Below are 17,820 nucleotides of genomic sequence, written 5' to 3'. Positions count from 1 at the left end.
TACAACATGGCTGTTGCTGGCACTATTTGAATGCATCTATAAATTATGTGTTATGATAGCATTCAAACAACGATCACTACTGACTCATGGTATTCAGACATGCCCACTTTTATAAACAGTGCATTGTGAAGTTTTGATTGATGGATCGTTCAAATCTACCCTCAGCATTGACTCCAGAAATATTGATAATTGCAATTACCAGATGATAATACTATCTGAGGCTGATCCCACATTGGCCCAAAATCAAAACAGTAATATGTGCAGTTTTGCATAATAAAGGGTTTTCCAAGCTGAATGAACCAGTGCCACCTGTAGGATCTGATTGCACATGTATAAGGACCCAGTAGCACAGCCAACAGTCAAATGGACCCCAAATCCTTATTATTCTGCCGTAGACCCAGAACTGTGTTATTTGTGCTGGCCCAGGGAATACACTCCTCATCACCTCAAACATCGGGCTGAAAAAGAGCAACATGAGTCTCACTGCCTCATGTACCTCTATATCGTTTCCATAGAAACATCAATGATGGTATACCTGAACCAGAGGGTGGAAAATTACCCTTGTGAAGAAGCCAGTGCGTTCAAGACTGTGCCAGAGTTCCACAAATTTTATTTGGTTATGCAGTTGTTGGTTATACAGTATTTACTAAATTGAGGTGTAAGAGCCATTTTATGTATCTTTGTTTAATTCTTTTGTTTTGTTTTTGTTTTTGACCAGAGCGCACACCTCTGAAAATGCATTTCCAGATGTTTTTCCTCTTTTTTTAAATAGCCAATATTCAAGGATGAAGTCAAAGAAAATTTAAGGGATCTTTAAAAAAGCACATTTTACATTCTATTTGTATGCTAAAAGTCCCATATAACAGTAAATGTCAATCACTCAGACAAAAGAGAGAAAAAAGACTTCATGAAAGATTTTTTTTAAAGTGACTCTCTTTCTCTAAATTGATTTATCTATGGTGCACAGTTTGAGTTTTAAAGGTCACAGTGACGTAGATGCTTTTTTAGAAGTAGAAAGGAACTGGAGAGTGAAAGACAAGACAAATAAAACCTGCATTCTAGTAATGAGTAATTAACTCCTCCAACTGTTCACCAAGCCCTTTCTCATATCTGTGCAAAGACTCCCAGAAAAGATGCAATTCCATCCCACAAGCGGAGGCGCAGTTCTCTGGGGATGCTGTCGCCCCGGTAGCTATGAAGACGTATCATCTAAGCTTGACCTGGCGTGAACCCTCTCCCCTATTCCACTTCAGAACAGAACACCCCTCCCAGGAGGGACGTAGGCCCTCTGAACCCCCGCTTGACAGGCCACGCTAAGGAGGTTTACAGGACTGACCTCACCCCGGCCAGGCAAGGGTGAAGACTTCACAAGCTCTTCTGCGAGGACAAAAAGTCCCCCCCCTGGACATTTTGCGGCCGGCTGTCAGCTCGAGCGCGAACCTCTTTTGTGGCGAAGTTTTTTTGATGCTGCGGTTCGGTGCGCCGTGATAATTAAGAAAAAAGCAGACTGGTGGGAGGAGGGGGGGCATTGGGCCTTATGTCTGACTGGACAGCTATTTCCTCCCCTGGCAGGGGAGCGTGCCACTCGTGCTGGCATCTGGAACATTTCCTGCGAGTCTGTTTTTAAAAGAAGCCTGGGGAGGGCTGCGTGCGGAAGAGATACTCGCACAGGAAAAAAAAAAAATGTTGTTAATTAAAGCGAAAGGGATAGTGCTTGGGGTGGATAGAGGTGCTGACCGGATGTGTGCTCCCTTGCTCTAGGGTATGGCTCTGCTCTCGCTAGGTCTCCGTTGGACGGTGCGCCCCTATTCACCATCGTCGGCCACGCCCACCTGCAGTGTTCCCCTGCAATGCCACGCCTCTCTGGGGCAGTGACTTATCTGTACCGTCCTCAGCAGCGGAACGTCTGATCAGAATGGTGCTGAAGGACTGGCTGACTGAGGGCTCCCTATGCAGTCCTTTTTTGTGATGCATTTGTGTGGTTTCTCCCCTGCTTAGAAGGAATGCCTTGGTACAGGATGTGCTGATTGCCATCTCACTCATGCATGTAGGGAACTCAAGCGGAAGAAATGCTGTACCAGAGGCCTGAGATCGAGAATGTTAAAGTGGTCGAATGGATTTTTGAAGACACCATGCATCACAATTTGTCCATGTACAGCGAATTAACCAAGTGAAACACTAATGACCACTGACAGATATTAGAGTCATGTTGTATTTAATGTGCAGTCAACAGGATATACATAATTGTACTAAAGGCCAAGTAATTGCTTCTAAAGGATTTGGCATGTTCGAAGGTGTTCCAGAAAAAAAGTCTTCATCACTCAAGATGGTGGATTGCACCTGCAAATCCATTTGTAAGTGTAGTAAATCTGCACTTGTTAAAATCTCATGCTGACAAAAAAAAAAAACAACAAAAAAAAAACACATTGAGAGAAACTTGCAAAAATATATAAATATTCAAAGTGATTTAGTGATAATTCAGTGGGGATTTTTGTCAACATCTCTACAGCAGAGCCCAAAAAAGAATAAATAAATAAATAATCTCTAAAATGGCATCTATTGTGTCTGCTGAGTAGCCATCAGCTAGAAGACAAGTAGACTGGTGAGGAGGGCGTAGGCAAGCCCGCAAGGACACATTAAACACACCAGCTCCACATCATAATTTAAAATGAGCTAGATTTTAAACCAAAGAATGTGCCTGAAAAGACAAGGGATTCGGGGGATGAAATGCAAATGAAGAATGCGTTTCAGTCGCATCTCTTTGTCCGCGAACACACAGGTGCTCACCGTTTCGGTCTGGCGGTCAAAACCTTCCACGACGGCGGTGTTTTAGCGGAAGAACACGAGCGCGAAAACGTGTGGCGTGGCGCGTCTGAATCGGGATCAGAGCGGAGCGGGGCTTGTGCCTGTTCTATTTGTGGCTCCTGAGCGCTCATGTCAGTTGCCTAGGAGATCCTTGGCTGAGTCCCAGCAGGGGACTGGCGCTGACCTCGCCTGTAGAGGCGCGCGCGGAGGAGCGCCTGACATCAGCTGGGCGTTTTCCGGAGCGCTCCCCCACCCGGGGGTCGCGTTCTCCGGTGCCCCTCCGCCCACCTGGAGCCCCCCCCCCCCCGGGTGGAGGTCCCCCCCTCCGGCAGATGGCCCCCTCGTCCCTTTACCTCTCCCGCTGTTGCCCCAACCCTGAAGCTTCACAGGCTAATTCCTCCTTAAGCCCGTGCTAAGTTGCTGATCTCCTCACCAGAATAGTTGCCGCTCACTCAACCCCTCCTCTCCTCTCCTCTCCTTTTCTTTCCGTAGGTAAGTCTCCCAAACCCACCGCTACAACCACCGCACACTTTCACCGGACACGCCTCGCCGCCCAATCACAGGCGGGATGTAGGCTCGTGCTAAAAGTACCCAGAAACCCCCACCTTAAGGGCTGTGAACCATGGTAAGTCATTTGCCTGTGGTCATGGTTTATTCATTTGTCTACTTTTCGTTTTATTTTTTTTTTTGGCTTTCAGCTTGCGTTTGCTCGGGGATGCGGAAGTGCAGGAGGGCCAGCGAGGGCCCGACGCGTTCCCGACGGGCAGCCATGGCGGCTGTGCCAGGGGCTCTCTCCGGCTTCGCCAGAGCCGGGCGCAGGTGTTGAGGGAGAGTGCACCTCTGGCTGGCGGAGGACATATTGATTTGTATCAGGCAGCTTTAAGGGTTGCTAAGCGTTTAGCCTCGGGTCAGCGTTTTTTAAACCCAGCGTTCTGGTTGGCAGGGCTGGGAAGCAGACAGAGCGCATGAGGCTGATGGTAAAATGTAGCACAGACAGGGAGAATTGCCAGAGACTAATGGAAGCTTCTCACATTAAAACTAAAGTGGAATTAGAAAAAGATTTTTTTTTTTTAAACCTGATGTAAAGTAAAACACAATTAATTAGCAACTCAGGTATTTATTTTATTTCTGGATTGTGTCTTTGCTGAATTATCTGTTGCTCACCCCATAGGCTGTTTGAATTACAGTAAATTGTTTATTCAAGGGATTTTGTAGAACTCCTCTGTCTCCAGTACCACTCTGACAGACTTACTGTAAAAATAATTGTTCTGTAGGAGTTTTGGCATTCTAATTACTAGTGGTACCATTTTTCAGCCACCTTTTAGGGAACATAATTATGGAAGTCAGTTTTTCACAATTTATTTTCCAAAAGTCAAATTTCTGTAGTTTCTTGTGCTAATTGTAAACCAGATTCTTTGAGTGCTTTTTAGTAAAGTGAATGCCTTGTCATGCTCCAAATTGTAGTGTCAAAATTTGGGGTTATTTAATTGAAATGGTATACAGCAGTATACAATATTAACTCAGCAAAGTGGTTTTGTTGTTTGCCATTTATTGCGGGATGATTTCCAACAGCGTTCCCTGTGTTTTCCTCCCAGGCTTTTCTAATTCTGCGTTCAAGCTTTTCACACCTGGCAGCCCAGATTTCACAGCCTCATGATGACTCACAAAGCAGCAGTATACCTTAGCCGGAGAGCCAAGCACAAGTAACCAGGACTAAAAAAGGTGGACGGCTGTTGTGTACAGACACAAATAAGACAAAACGTTTACAGCAAGACAAGCTGTATAAATGAGAAAAGGTACTGAGGTAACACTGCATGTGTTGAGGGCATCGGCCCTTTTGGAAGATCCACAGATGGAGGGCCGTGTTGCCAGGGGTGTGCTTTGATAGTCAGGCGTTGTTGCCGGGGTGCTAGTTAAGGGCTGGTACAGAGATGACGGGCGGTTTGGCCCGTGAAGTGCCACGGTCTCCTCGCATGATGCTTGCCTCTCCATGCGTGACATTTGGGGACGTTGCTGGTGAGGAGAGTGAGGGAGGAGGGAGCAGAGCTTATCAGTTTGCACAGGAGCAGCCTCAGATGAAGGGGAGGTGGTGTACGGTATCCATGCACCCCCCGGTCTCTTTTGTGTGTGTTGTGCGCACCTATGGAGGGGAACGCAAAGCTGCAAAGGACGGATGGCCCCTTTACATAGGAGTAAATGGAAAGGAAGGCAATGTAGGCTGGGGGTAGGGGCACTCTGTCAGGCTGGAACGTCCGTTAGGAGGGATTTATAGAAGCATCGATTCAAAATGGAAGATTTCTGGACAGTACATTTTTCTCCCCGTGCATTCCTCTAGATAATTGGCGGGCCTGGTTAAAGATCTCTGAAATCAAGGGCCTTGAAGGCGAAGCCTTTTGATTAGTGACTAAGTTAGCGCAGGCTTTCACATCATCGCTGGCATTCATTCCAGGGCGTATTTACTTAATTAAGAGCATCCATCTGAAGAGATGCACAATAAGTTACTATGGAGCCCTTTCCAAAGCCCAATCAGCACTCCGGCTGCTTGCTTGTCCTTGTCTTTGATTCATTGAGAGTAATTTATGCTAATTTCACGAGTGCATTCAGAGCAGTAGCCCTTGATGTGCAGTTCTGTGGTACAGAAGAGCAGTAATTGTGGCCCCTTCATTGCACTGTGTCACTGGACAGTGGTTGAGGTTTCGGTTTGAATCCGATGTGTTAGCTACCTTATTTTAAAACGGCTTATTGTCTCAGGAGTTGGTTTCCTAACCTCGAGTTTACAGGTTAAATTCCCAGGTGGGATAATGTGGTCGTGCCCTTAAGTAAGATGCTCCACCTGCTTCAGTTGAGGTTCAGCCGCAAAAAGGAACAATATAACAATGTTTAGAAAAAATGAATAAACAAGACAAAATAATGGATCGATAAATGATGAATTTATATATAAATAAATGCTAATTCTTTATACTTTTTCCCAAAGGTAAGATGATGATTGGTATGGTAATTAAAAACATACCTGTGTACACTACTAGGAATAATTTTTTAGATACTCAGTAATTCCTCTCCTTCCTAGAATATGTATTATGCCCCTAGCTAACACAATGGGTCTGATCTGTGCTTTTTGCTATAACAGTTCATACAATAATTTGTAATCAGAATTATCATTTTTAATTTGTCGTTTTGACTGAAGAATATTGATTGGTGGTGAGTGGCTCCATAGCTCTACTCTGTGTCCATGTATGGGTTTGTTCCCCTCCAGGGCGGGAGAGAGCTCGGGGAAGCAAGAGATACCACTGTGGTATGGAGAGCACAGTGTTTGTATCATCTTCAGTGCAAGTGTGCTATTAAACCCCTTTGTTTGTGCAAACCCCTTCCATGCCAAAGGGCTAAGAATTCAAGGGACCTTGACGTTGGTTTCTTGAATAAAAAAAAGCATGTCAGTTGGGAGAAATTTGAATGCAAGGGCCTGTCTTTTGTAAGTTGCTACAGCTAGGATTGTGTCTGATTTTAACATGTTTATTGTTTTTCATGTCGGAGGCAATAAGACTACTCCCCATACCCACACACTCATGAGATTTTGATATTAATGTTAATAAATCTTCCCAACGTCTTGGTTCTGGGCCATGCAACTATTATCTGTGGTATTCAGCAGTCCCTGGAGCACACAGTTTTACATTGGGCCTGAAGTAATGTTGGAAAGCTAACAACAGAACTGTGGTGAGCCAGGTATTTACAGTAAGCAAAACCTATACATTAACAATATAGCCAGGGGTGCTATATTGGGGTATTGGGAAGAGGGGTGAGTTAGGATGATTCCCGGGCCATCGTTTCATGGGGCCTAAAATTCAGGGCAGGACCCCTGCCTGTAGCTAGTTTTAATAACTTGAGAGGAAAAATGATTGAAATAAAGACTTGAATGAACCAATGTTGTTCCAGACATACTCAAGTCAATGCTGAGTACTTCAATTTAATTTTGTTTTAAAGTGTGGCTCTTGGATGTGTTCAGTTGCTGAATGATAGCTCTAGTGGGAGAGTTTTTGGTATTAGCTTTTAGTTCCAAGCTGGTATAGGTATCTAAGAAGAATGTTTCCATTATGAGAATGGTTACGGCTACCTATTGGTTTTGTTAGTTAGTTACTTGTGCTTCATGAGGTGAGGTATATATCTGGACCTCTGAGGTGACAGCTCAGTCAGAGAGATTTATCGGATATGTCTAAGTACAGGTTGGGTGCTGTTTATGTAGCACGGTCGAGTTCTCCTTGACCTCTTCGAAACGGAGCAGGGTGCTGCCTGGGCGTTAGTCCGCGTGCAGTAAGACCAGGATGAGGTCTGGCCTCACGGCTGCCTGCTGATACAGTGCGTAACAGCAATCAGAGACAGTGGGCGTGAGGATCTGCTCTGCGTTTCAGGCCCTGCTCCGTGGGAAACCAGACGCCCGTGTTAGCGCGCTGCACATAATGTTCAGACGCCCCCCGTGATACTGCTCTAATCAAGCATCACGTCTCTACCCAGGGCTGCGCTCCTCACCTCTGCAAACGTGTTTACAATGCAAACGAACACGAATTCATAAGGACGCTTTCATGAGGAGAACCGGCCTTTTAGCCCATCTTAGGTCTGTCATGTTATGGGTGAATGTGGCATTTATGAGTTTTGGAAACCGCTGTATTTTATGTACATGTTTTCGAGGCTGTTAATGCCTGATTTGGAATAAACCATCATTTTCATTCTAGAACTTGGTTCATGTCACCAGAATTAAGCTCCAGAATTAAAATGACAAATCTAATGAAAAGCAAAGCCAGAGTACAGAAATAGAAATGTTTCCAGCGCTTGAAATTGTCTTATCGGTACATTCATGTTTCTGGCTTCAACGGTTGCCCCCTGGGTGATTCGTCATTGTAGGGTGATGGGGCGGGGATGCGGACATCTAAATTCTCCATGTCACATATGCTGGCAGTATTTAAACGTTTGTACTCTAACTCTGGGCTGTCAGAGACAGTGCATAACCTCTCAATTGACCCATGAAGAGCCACTGTATGGGGGCTGGACAGGCGATAGCTTCATGCAGGGAGGAGACAGCCCCATGGTAAGACAAACAGTGCTCTCTCTGTCCAGCTCCTGCTTCCATCCGACCTGTCGCTCGGGCAAGAGCTACGCTGAACGGTAATGTCACCAGACAGACGGTTTCACTTGAGCGCAGAGACCCTTCTCCTCCGGGCCCTGAGCCCGTGCCGACGGCGCTGTCGTGGAGACGGTGTCGTCCTCACAGGGGTTCCGGAGGGGATGGGAGCGTCGCGGCTGTCGCTCAAGTTAAACCCTCTCTCTCTCTCTCTCTCCCTCCCCAGGTCGCCCACAAACAGGTTTGACGTTGATTAAGATCGAGCAGCCAGAATGTACTGCCTTCATAAACCCAGATAAAATATCCAGCTAAAAATAAACACGCAGCCAAACTGATACAGCTGTCCATGCACTGTGCGCAGCCAGTCCCGAGGATATGTAAACTTGGTAAAAGCACAAACCTCAAGTCGATTTTTTTGCCAAAAAAAAAAAAAGATGCCCTCGATTTGAATAGCTCTGGAACCGTACCACGGTATCGGCAATCTACAGCTGTGCGCTTCTCCGGCTGCCAGGAAGCCGAACTGTGGCTTCACTCTTCCTCCCTCCCTCCCTCCCTCCCTCCCAGCGCATTGAGGAGGTGCCAAATGGTGATGAGCCGGCATTGAGCCCCGGTGAATGGGCCGGCTTGCTGAGTTCTGCTTCCCCCAGAGAGCTTCCTGCTCGCACGCTGGGGGGACGGGGCGGGAGCCTTCTGTGTGTCAGCACATCGCCGAAAATGCGAATCCGAGCTCGCTTTTATGATCCAAACCTGCCCCCCCCAACCCCCACGTCCCCGCAGCCCTTTTTGGTCCAGAACCAGCCTGTTCGCCCCCTTGCCGGTCACCATCGCCCTGAGACGCGCTTTTCGCCCTCTGCCAAAGCGCCGTGAATGGGTCTGCTGTTTCACGAGCCGCGTCCCCAAGCCGTCCCTCCTCCATGTTTTTATAATGACATACGCGGCGTCATTTTACCACCGATGGCTATCGATTCAGTTTAGTGTTCCTAGCTACGCCTCCTCGCTGTCCTGAGCAAATTGTCCATGCGCTGGAAAATTCAGTGCTGATCTCGTTTAGTCTCTGCTAGTCTTTTGCTGTGATGGAGACTACGTCAGTCTCCATCTTAACTCACTGACAATTTGCCTCGTATTTGTTTTTGTTTTTGTATTTTTGTTTTGAGGTCCGCTGTTCCTGGCATTGGTGTAAATTGCAGCTATCCGCATAATGTTATTTAGTGGTGTGCTAATTAGACCTAAATGGCCTACCGGAATGGAAATAGTTGAATGATTTTGTGGCCAGACTTATTTGTACAGTAGTAGTCCAACAACAGTTATGTGCTGAATGTTATTGTGTAGAGCCCATTTCATCAAGGTAGTCATCAATGTTTTTATTGTATTGTGTGGAAGTAGTTGAATTGTATAGAGATTAGCTTTTTCCGTGTTAACATAGAAATGTTTGAACAAGGTGAGATCTGCCAAATGCACAACTGCCACCTATTCAACACAGGCCAAAGTCAATACCGCCATTCCTATAGAAATCTTCCATAAATAAAAGGCGGGTAAACAGCATTTTCAGAACATTACATGCGAGTGTGTGTGTTTGTGCATTAATCTCTCCACACATTTAAAAAAAATAAACAGTGTAGCGGAGAAACATGGTAGCCGTGTCAATATTTGTCACTATGGTATAGTGGGGCTATTTCATTCGGCGTGGGGAGAGAGTAACAAAGCCGTCCGCTGTTTTATTACTTAGCCAGGGTCAGACATTTTAGTGGCAGCCCCTCTCATTTAACAAAGGAAGAGAGGCTATTTTCACACAGTTCTGCCTTAAAAGCTGCCCTGTTCTTGATGCACCAGGATTGTAGCCGTCCCTGTGATGTTCCTCAGGCCGGAGGGAAGCTAATGAAGATGGACGTGCCTCCATTGTTTATTGGGGGTCATTCGGGAACAGGGCAGGAGAGCATAACAACCTCGGACAATTATTCTTCTCAAGAGAAACACTTCCATAACACATCTGTCAGCCTTGAACCCTTTAACATTTATCCAAACCTCAGTGCCGTTTTATGTCTACATTCACAGATTAACCAGATTTTATAAGCATGAGCAAAAGTGTTTAACATCTCTTTTCTCAAAGTTTTTTGTCACTTTTTCCCCCAACTTTAGCTCAATAAGTCAATTCAACAAATATCCGCAAACCCAGGCCTCAGTGCTAGTGGCTATTTTGATGGCAGGGTGTATTGGAACTGGACTCAGCCATGTTTCTACTTGACAGGAAATTGGTCAGCTGCACCTCGAGCGAGTTAGAGGCGTTTCCAAGGAAAACGGACTTGAGCCGTTGGCATTTTCACCAACCCAATGTGTGATAGCTAATTGGTCCAGTGCCCAGCTGTCTGCCCTTGTTAATGCTCTCATTATGAAACTGGCAGCCCATTTTGCAAGCTTGAACTCACAATGACTATTATTTGTATTTGCATTTAACATAAACATAGTAAAGCAAGCTTGTAATTACTTAAGAAAAGTAGATGGTATGGGCTGTTGTTAATATTTTGGTTGATGACTTGGATGGAACACTCTGAATCTTGAAGATTGATGCTAAAATATGGGACTGTCTGAGAGAAATGTGGGCAAGTGCAACTGTTACGACCGTTAAAAGATACAAATAGACTAACAGACAAAGCAGAAATTAAGGCAAAACCTAGGGCCTATACATTTTTGATTTAGTAGCATCATGGGGTTGTCTTCACTGTGAAAGGTTATAGGGATATGGGCTGTTCACTCTCCTTACAAAAAGACTTCCATGTCCCCCAACCACAGAAACAGATATTCCACAGGGAAATGCTGAATAATATCTATCTATATATATAGATTAATATATGGTTTGTTATTGAAAATAATAATGTAATATTTGTCTACTGTGCTGTGTGCTGGATTCACAATATACTCAGCGTTGATTACTTTTGTACTACGAGATTTTATACTACAGTGTTGCGCCGTGTAATGCAAACACACATATCATTTTTGGGTGAACCATTCTTATTTATAAAAACACAGTGGGAAAGCTAAGCTCTAATGTTGTTCTAGGGTCAGCAGACCTTGAGCAAGTGGGAAGTGGGATAAGACAAAGGGCAAATGTCAATGCAACATGGGGGGGGGGGGGGGGGGGGGAGGGTAGGGGTGGGTTGCATCTGGGGAACATGGATTTTAGTAGATATGATTCAACCTAGTCAGTTTTCACTTCAGAAGCAAAAACTTGCAATGTGCTCTTGTCGATTTGTACAACAGAGACATAATCTGCATTTATCCATACATTAATTTGCTTTATAACTTTGGTCGCCTGGTACAAAAACCAGTTTTCATCAAATTATGAAAAGAAGCATAAATTGAAGCTGGGAATATGGAGCTCTCTGGTGATGATTTTATCTTGGCGATAATTTGAACAATGCAACTGCAAATTAGGAGCCATCACCATTTACTTTGTTAGAGAGCCCCAATTCAGAACTTCAAAGCAGGTCTTGAACACATACAATTTTTTCTGTGTTGCGTAGCAAGCTGATTAGTGACAGATTCCGTTTAAGACCACTGACCTCAGCACTGGAATTAGTCAAAATGTATAATTCCACAAAGTAGATGTCTCCACGCTTTGACCCCATTAGTTCTTCAACTTCTGTGTCCAGATAATGTTCTGAAAGAAAAAGACTTATAAATAATTTTGATAAGAGCAGAATCTTGCATAATTCCTCTTTCTTTTCCTTCTGACCTTCCTTAAGACTTTATATTATCTCATTGGTGTGCTATGAATGCTCACCAATATCATACGAGGAACAGCTAAGTCAAGCAAGTCTTGACTTGTAGAAGACTTGAAAACAAATTTGGCTTTCTGATGCGATAAGGGAAGGACTTTCAAACGGAATGGGCATGTGGGTCTCTGGTGGAATTTCCAAAAGTCAGGGTATGAGGAGAGGGGCCCTATCACGCATGCGTGCTCCCTGTAGACTTGCAGCGCTCTCTGTATGTGGCTAGTGGTTTGCACTGATAATGCTACAGGGCACCCCTGACTCCAGACCCTCTTACTGCATCTGTGATTGATTGGATGTCTTTGTCTTCCTCAATGCCACTTTGGAGGATATTACCATTGGCATTTGTGCAGTTAACGCATATGTAAGCTGACAGTTGCTGTGCATATTTACCATAGCAGAAGCCTGATAGGTGTCATCCTACTACACCAATACCACATTATTTTTCTGTGTAAAATACATTTTTTTTCCTGCTGTTTGAATAAAAAAGCTAAAAGGGTGGAAAAGGGTTTGTTATTTCACTGATTAAATGCATTATGCAGATCAATCTAACTGCTTGAGTGCTTTGTCTTTGAGTTATAAATGTATGTTTTACGCTCACGTTAGATGTTTTATTCATTTAAATGTCTGTTGGGTTTATAATGATTTGTAACTATTATGCAGCATTGATCGGCAATGCTTTTTTTTTGCTGAAATTTAAGGGTACTTCACCATTGACCATGGAAGTTAGATTACATGTATGTTTTGTGTAAATTGCATTATTTTGAGCATGTTGCTTATACTCAGGTGTGAAATCTGGATATATGTTTTGCTGTCAAATACGAATTTAAATCATAAATAAATGAGCTATCACCTTTAAAATGAAATGGTTGTGTTTAACCTCAGCCACATAAGCAGCTGTGTATTTATGCTTTTGACAATAACTGACAACAGCTTTTATTTAGTTTTGTCCAGAAATGAAGAAAGTCTGTTTACAGTTTTGATTTTAGCTGCTTACCTTATCTCCTATAAGCTCCATACACAAGCGGAGAAAATATTGCCAAGGGCTGCTGCCAGCACACTGCTGCCCTATGGTGGAAAACTAAGGAATTGCACTTTGAACTGATTCCACCGTGATTGATATTGACACAAATGAAAGACGAATATTTCATCTGCGAAGGGTCCCTTTTATACTGGGTCACAATTAAACACTGTGGACCTCTATAATGGTCCATGTTGCAGTGCAATTTTTGCAAAAAATCTGTACATAATTCCAGGAAGGAATACAGTGGTGAGACGATAACAGGGCTATGTGGTAAAAACACAAAGGTTGATTTATATGTATATGTATGGCTTTGTGAAGTAGACATTCATATTACATAATGGTTTGTTTGCCATTCCTTTGACGGACAGTGATTTACTGATACGCTCGACACCTGTACTGCTCCGAGCAGGAAGATGACCTAAATACATATCCTTTCTCAACGCCAAGGTGTGCCAGAGGTTGAACTGAGGGTGTCGAGCTGCGGCTCAGGTTTCTCTCTTTCTCCGTGGCCCTCTGTCGACATTGTAAGCCATTGTTCTCATCGCAAGTTTAACCCTCCTGAGATAAGACCCCGCGTCAGCTGACTGCACTTTGACCCCCTGACCTTTGTCTCCCCTGAGTCTCCTCCTAGCCCCTCCCCTTGGCACACCCCTTCCCCCCTCCCTCCCCCCCCCCCCCCCCCCGCCCCCACCTGTCTGTTGTCTTTGTCAGCTCATCTGTGATAAATCACCACTCTGCTGATGATGAGGAGATGAACAGCCTCTGGAACTGTTCGCTATCAGCGTGCCTCGGCAAGCTGTATCCAGACTGGGATGTATTATATCAGATCTGATCTGGAGCCCAGAACGCCTCATTGATATCTGGAGTATAACACTGTGCAATGCTCCAAACTCTGAAATTTACATGTCTATGTAAACTGCACGTCACATATTGGTTATTATTATTATTATAATTATTAGTGGTAGTAGTAGTACTTCAGGGAAGCTATAGGTACAACACTGAAACTGTCAACAACACTTAACTCAGCCCTAGATATCTTCATATCCATGAGAGCCAAAATAATTTTCTAAAAAGATGTTCAAAAATTCTACATCTATTGAATGTCCATCAGTCTATTGTTCTCTATGATTGCAAGAGGGCGCCATGGCAACTGCAGCTGGAGCCTGGCTGCATACTGATCATCATGGAGATCCACTGCATGGTCTCGGATACCAGTATCTCTTTGGAAATATATAATAGAAAATAAAAAAAATAGAAAAAAAGTGATTTTTAAATTTTATTCTAAAGGATATTTTATTTATTTCAGTTTTCAGTGACAGCACGTTGCCTAGCTTTTCATACGGTTGTATAGCACATGTACCTTGCGTTGCCCACCAGAGGGACTCAGAGAACAATAATAAGACAGAAAATGATCAGTTTGGACAAAGAAGATTGGTGCTCTATGTGCAATTTCACGGACAATTTCCTGGAACAAGAGATGTTTATTTGAAAATGGAACACGTTTATTTGAATTGTGTTACACAAGGAGATGAATTCTCTAATCCATTATCCTACTTTATGAAATTGGTAGTACGCATGCTGTACTTTAAGTTCCATATATTTTTCTGTTTGTAAATTGAGTACAAACAACATGTACAATGAGGTAAAAATGTGTTTGTGATCGGACAGACAGCTGACTATCTCCAGTTTTTTCAGAATGGAGTTAAGCTAAGGGAAACTTAAACAGATTTAATGGAGAATAAGCAGCTTTGGCTGTATTACTGTTTGTGATACAGCCATGAGTGTTGCAAGTATTTGAGTATCCTAGCTTATCTTCCATTTGATGGATTTTCAAGATCTCTCATATTTATTGTTGACGAGCAAGGTGTGAGTGTATGAGGTCTGGCGTTGTGTAGGATGCTTATAACTCCCACTACACAATATAAAGGATTAGCATGATGAATATTTCCACTATTTTCAATAGCTCCACGTGACAAAGAGACTAATGAACGCCTGAAGAGCTATTTTAAGGCATGACTAATTTTAGCCAGACTTAAGACTTTTCACCTGCTTTCCAATATGACAGATCATACCCGAAAGGAATCTATTGCTTTTCGCAATTCCTTTCGCGCACTCTTTCTCCATCCCTCTGAAAAAGTGTCACCCACACTTTCTATTTTGAGAGAGCCTTTTCTCATTTTGACAAGAGTTATTGCTTCGTCCAGGGCCAGACGCTGCCGCCTGGAATCAATGCTTTACAACAGGTAAAAGTCTCATCGTCAGGGGCGCTTTGAACTTTCACCGCCCGGCTCCCTAATAGAGGCGTCCTCATCCGTCACCGCAAACTACCGCAGAAGGTCTCTTGTCACTTGTGGCTTTCTTCGTCCTTCCCCGTGGTGTAAAAGCAAATTTACAGAGAGGTAAAGACAGTAAAGAACGATCCAACCCCCCTTCTCCCCCCCCCCCCCCCACACTGTGTGTGGAAAGGCCTTGGTCACACAAAAGAGGCCACTCCTACTCTGCTCTGACAGAGAACAGTGCTCACACTTCAGAGTAAATTAGCGCACCCCAGTCCTAATCTACATGACAAATATACAGGATATCATTGTCTGGAGGACCTGAATCATCTGTGATTGTTCTTTGTTAGCTCTATACTGTAGGTCCTCAGACACACACTGTTGTGCTGGCAGACTGCATGTATGCATTGCTTTACTGCAGTGTATTTATGTACCACTGTATCTCATCGACTCTGCATTACAAATTCCATCTCAGATCATCTCCCTTACCGGGTATCACATCTCCCACCTGATGAGTACATCTCCCACATCGCACTTTTTTTTCCTGAAATTGTAGTTTTGCTTTCCGGGCAAGAGGTGTGTGTTTGGGAGCGGCCGAGCCACTCTGGGCCATGAGAGTATGTGACCAATCTGGCTTTTGACTCATTTTTGACCATCAACTTGAAAAAAAACCCCAAGCATATTTCCAGATGGCCGGGTGCCATGCGGGAAGGTGAAATGGACCCGGTGAAAATCCATCCCTGGAGCTGGCCACTTGGCAGAGGGCCTGGGGCTGTCTGAGGTGGTGCCTGGCTTTGTTCGTAGTAGCGAAAAAGCGTACTGGCCCCATGTATAGAGCCTCCATCAGAGGGCTCATTATGCACCTTCTTGAGCATGATGTCATCACCTGATTGGCAGCAGGTGCTGTTTAGGTTTTTTTTTTTTTTTTTTTTTGCACAGGCGAGGCCTCTGGCCTCATTGATGGAGGTCCCAGCATGCTCACAGGTCACTGGCTGGAGTCTCATCAGTCGAGCTCTGTTCCAGTCCAGCAGTCGCGGGCTCGATGCGCTGCCAGGGGACCCGCAGGCGCTGCATGTGTGTGCAGGTTCACTGGGTGGGGTTCGAGGAGAGGGGGGGTTGTGTGTGTGTGTGTGTGTGTGGGGGGGGGCTTAGTGGTGCAGCGGAGAGGCGGGAGCTGATTGGCGAGCGAGGGGAAGAGAGCGTCTCCGCGTGCAACTGTGGCACAGGAGCCGGAGCACGCCACTTGAGGCCACGCCTTCCCCTAACCTGCAGTCTCAGCACATTTCCCTGCTCTTTTTTCCACTTCCTGTCTCGCTCCTCATTCTTTTCTTCTTCGCCACCCTCGTTGGATTTCAGCACTGAGTTCATATATCTCCACTTTGAGCTTTTTATCGGCCAGCCGGAACCCGCTCATTAATCAGGAGCACCAGCCCGGCCCAAAGTTATTTTCTTGGCGGACACGCCCTTGTAATATAGTATTGATGATGCTTTCTTCTGATAAATTATTGATATGATACTCCTTAATGACACCACTGAGAGCAGTTATTTTTTTGCTCACTTTCTCTAATTGTGCAGTTGCCGTTTTTAGGAGCAGTTTGTGGTTATGTGTATACATGAATGTGTGTGTGTGTGTGTGTGTGTGAGTGAGAGAGCAAAAGAGAAGGAGCATTCACCCACACCACTTGGTAATAATTGCATTTCAAGCCATTTTTCACCTCGACATAACAGATTTTTTTGTCAGTAAAGCCATTTTCAGAAATGAATTGCTTGTTACTCTGGGAATCACAACCTACATTACTGTAGGTCCCAACAGCACACACATTTAAAACCCATATGTATACTGTGTGACACTTCCATATATCTTATATATCTCCATCCTGGAGGGTATCCTCTCACAGAATCATTCAGCCTTGAAAATGGACCAATTGGTCGGGGCTAGTGCACCATAGGATACCGGTAAGGCCGCGTGTTCACTGCAGAATTATACTGGGAAGTACGCCGTTTGCCTGGTGCACGATGTACCGTAGCTGCAGCCCCAGAAGCTCTCCACTGGAAGTGTGCAGCGCTCGTTTTACGCAGTAGCGTGACGCTAACGTCTCCTCTGCTGAGGGCTGGCGGTGAGGCTCCCGCCCTGCGGCTGCATCTCCGGTTTAATCTGCACCAGTGAGCGATCTTTAGAGCCATTAGGGCCCGCCGTAGCTTTAAGCGCACTAGAGCCGCGCTCCTTTCTCTCCTCCTCAGATCAGCTAATAATGCGGGCTTTTCCCCGCTGAAATACAGCGATCACGCGGCTTTCGCATGTAACACCTTGGTATCTGTCGTTCACGGGTGAGAGATGATTAATTTCTCTTTCATCATGTCCTAAGAATACTAAATCTCCACCCCTTGGTATTAACGTGCTGTATTGTAGGGCGGGTTCTGTACGTCGTCTTTGGCGGCAAGTTCGACTTGCATTGCATTGGATTGCGCGCCAAAATGCTTCCCAACATTTCCTGATTTTTTTTTTTGTATTAAGCCTCAGTTATTTATTTTTTTACTTCTGAGGAATACTTCAGAGGGATTTTGTAGAAAGACAGCTAGAGACACTGTTTCTCCTACCTCCTTCCCACTCCCTGCAGTAAAATTTAAAATGGATGAATTTGCCTCTGCCTGGCAACAAAAAAAAGAAATTGGGGTTTGACGTGGTACTCAGTAGTGCATGATGGGGAGTGAGCGCAGGTCACGTGACACCATGCATTTCTGCCGTTTAGGTAAAGGGATTTCTCATTGGCTTCTTCTGTGGTTGCTTCCTTTAATTTTTTTTTTTTTTCACCCAGCTCACCTCCTCCCCGCATTTTA

At 44.7% G+C, this 17,820-nt stretch overlaps 1 protein-coding gene across 2 annotated transcripts in view; it reads left to right on the top strand.

Annotated features, from left to right (window-relative positions):
• ank3b (ankyrin 3b) overlaps nt 1-17,820 on the top strand; it is a 163,096-nt gene that overhangs the window by 48,628 nt on the left and 96,648 nt on the right. The gene's annotated exons all lie outside the window — the stretch shown is intronic.

This window comes from Anguilla anguilla, chromosome 2, assembly GCF_013347855.1.
Source record: "Anguilla anguilla isolate fAngAng1 chromosome 2, fAngAng1.pri, whole genome shotgun sequence".
NCBI lineage: Eukaryota > Metazoa > Chordata > Actinopteri > Anguilliformes > Anguillidae > Anguilla > Anguilla anguilla.
This window is presented reverse-complemented; position numbering and strand designations above follow the sequence as displayed.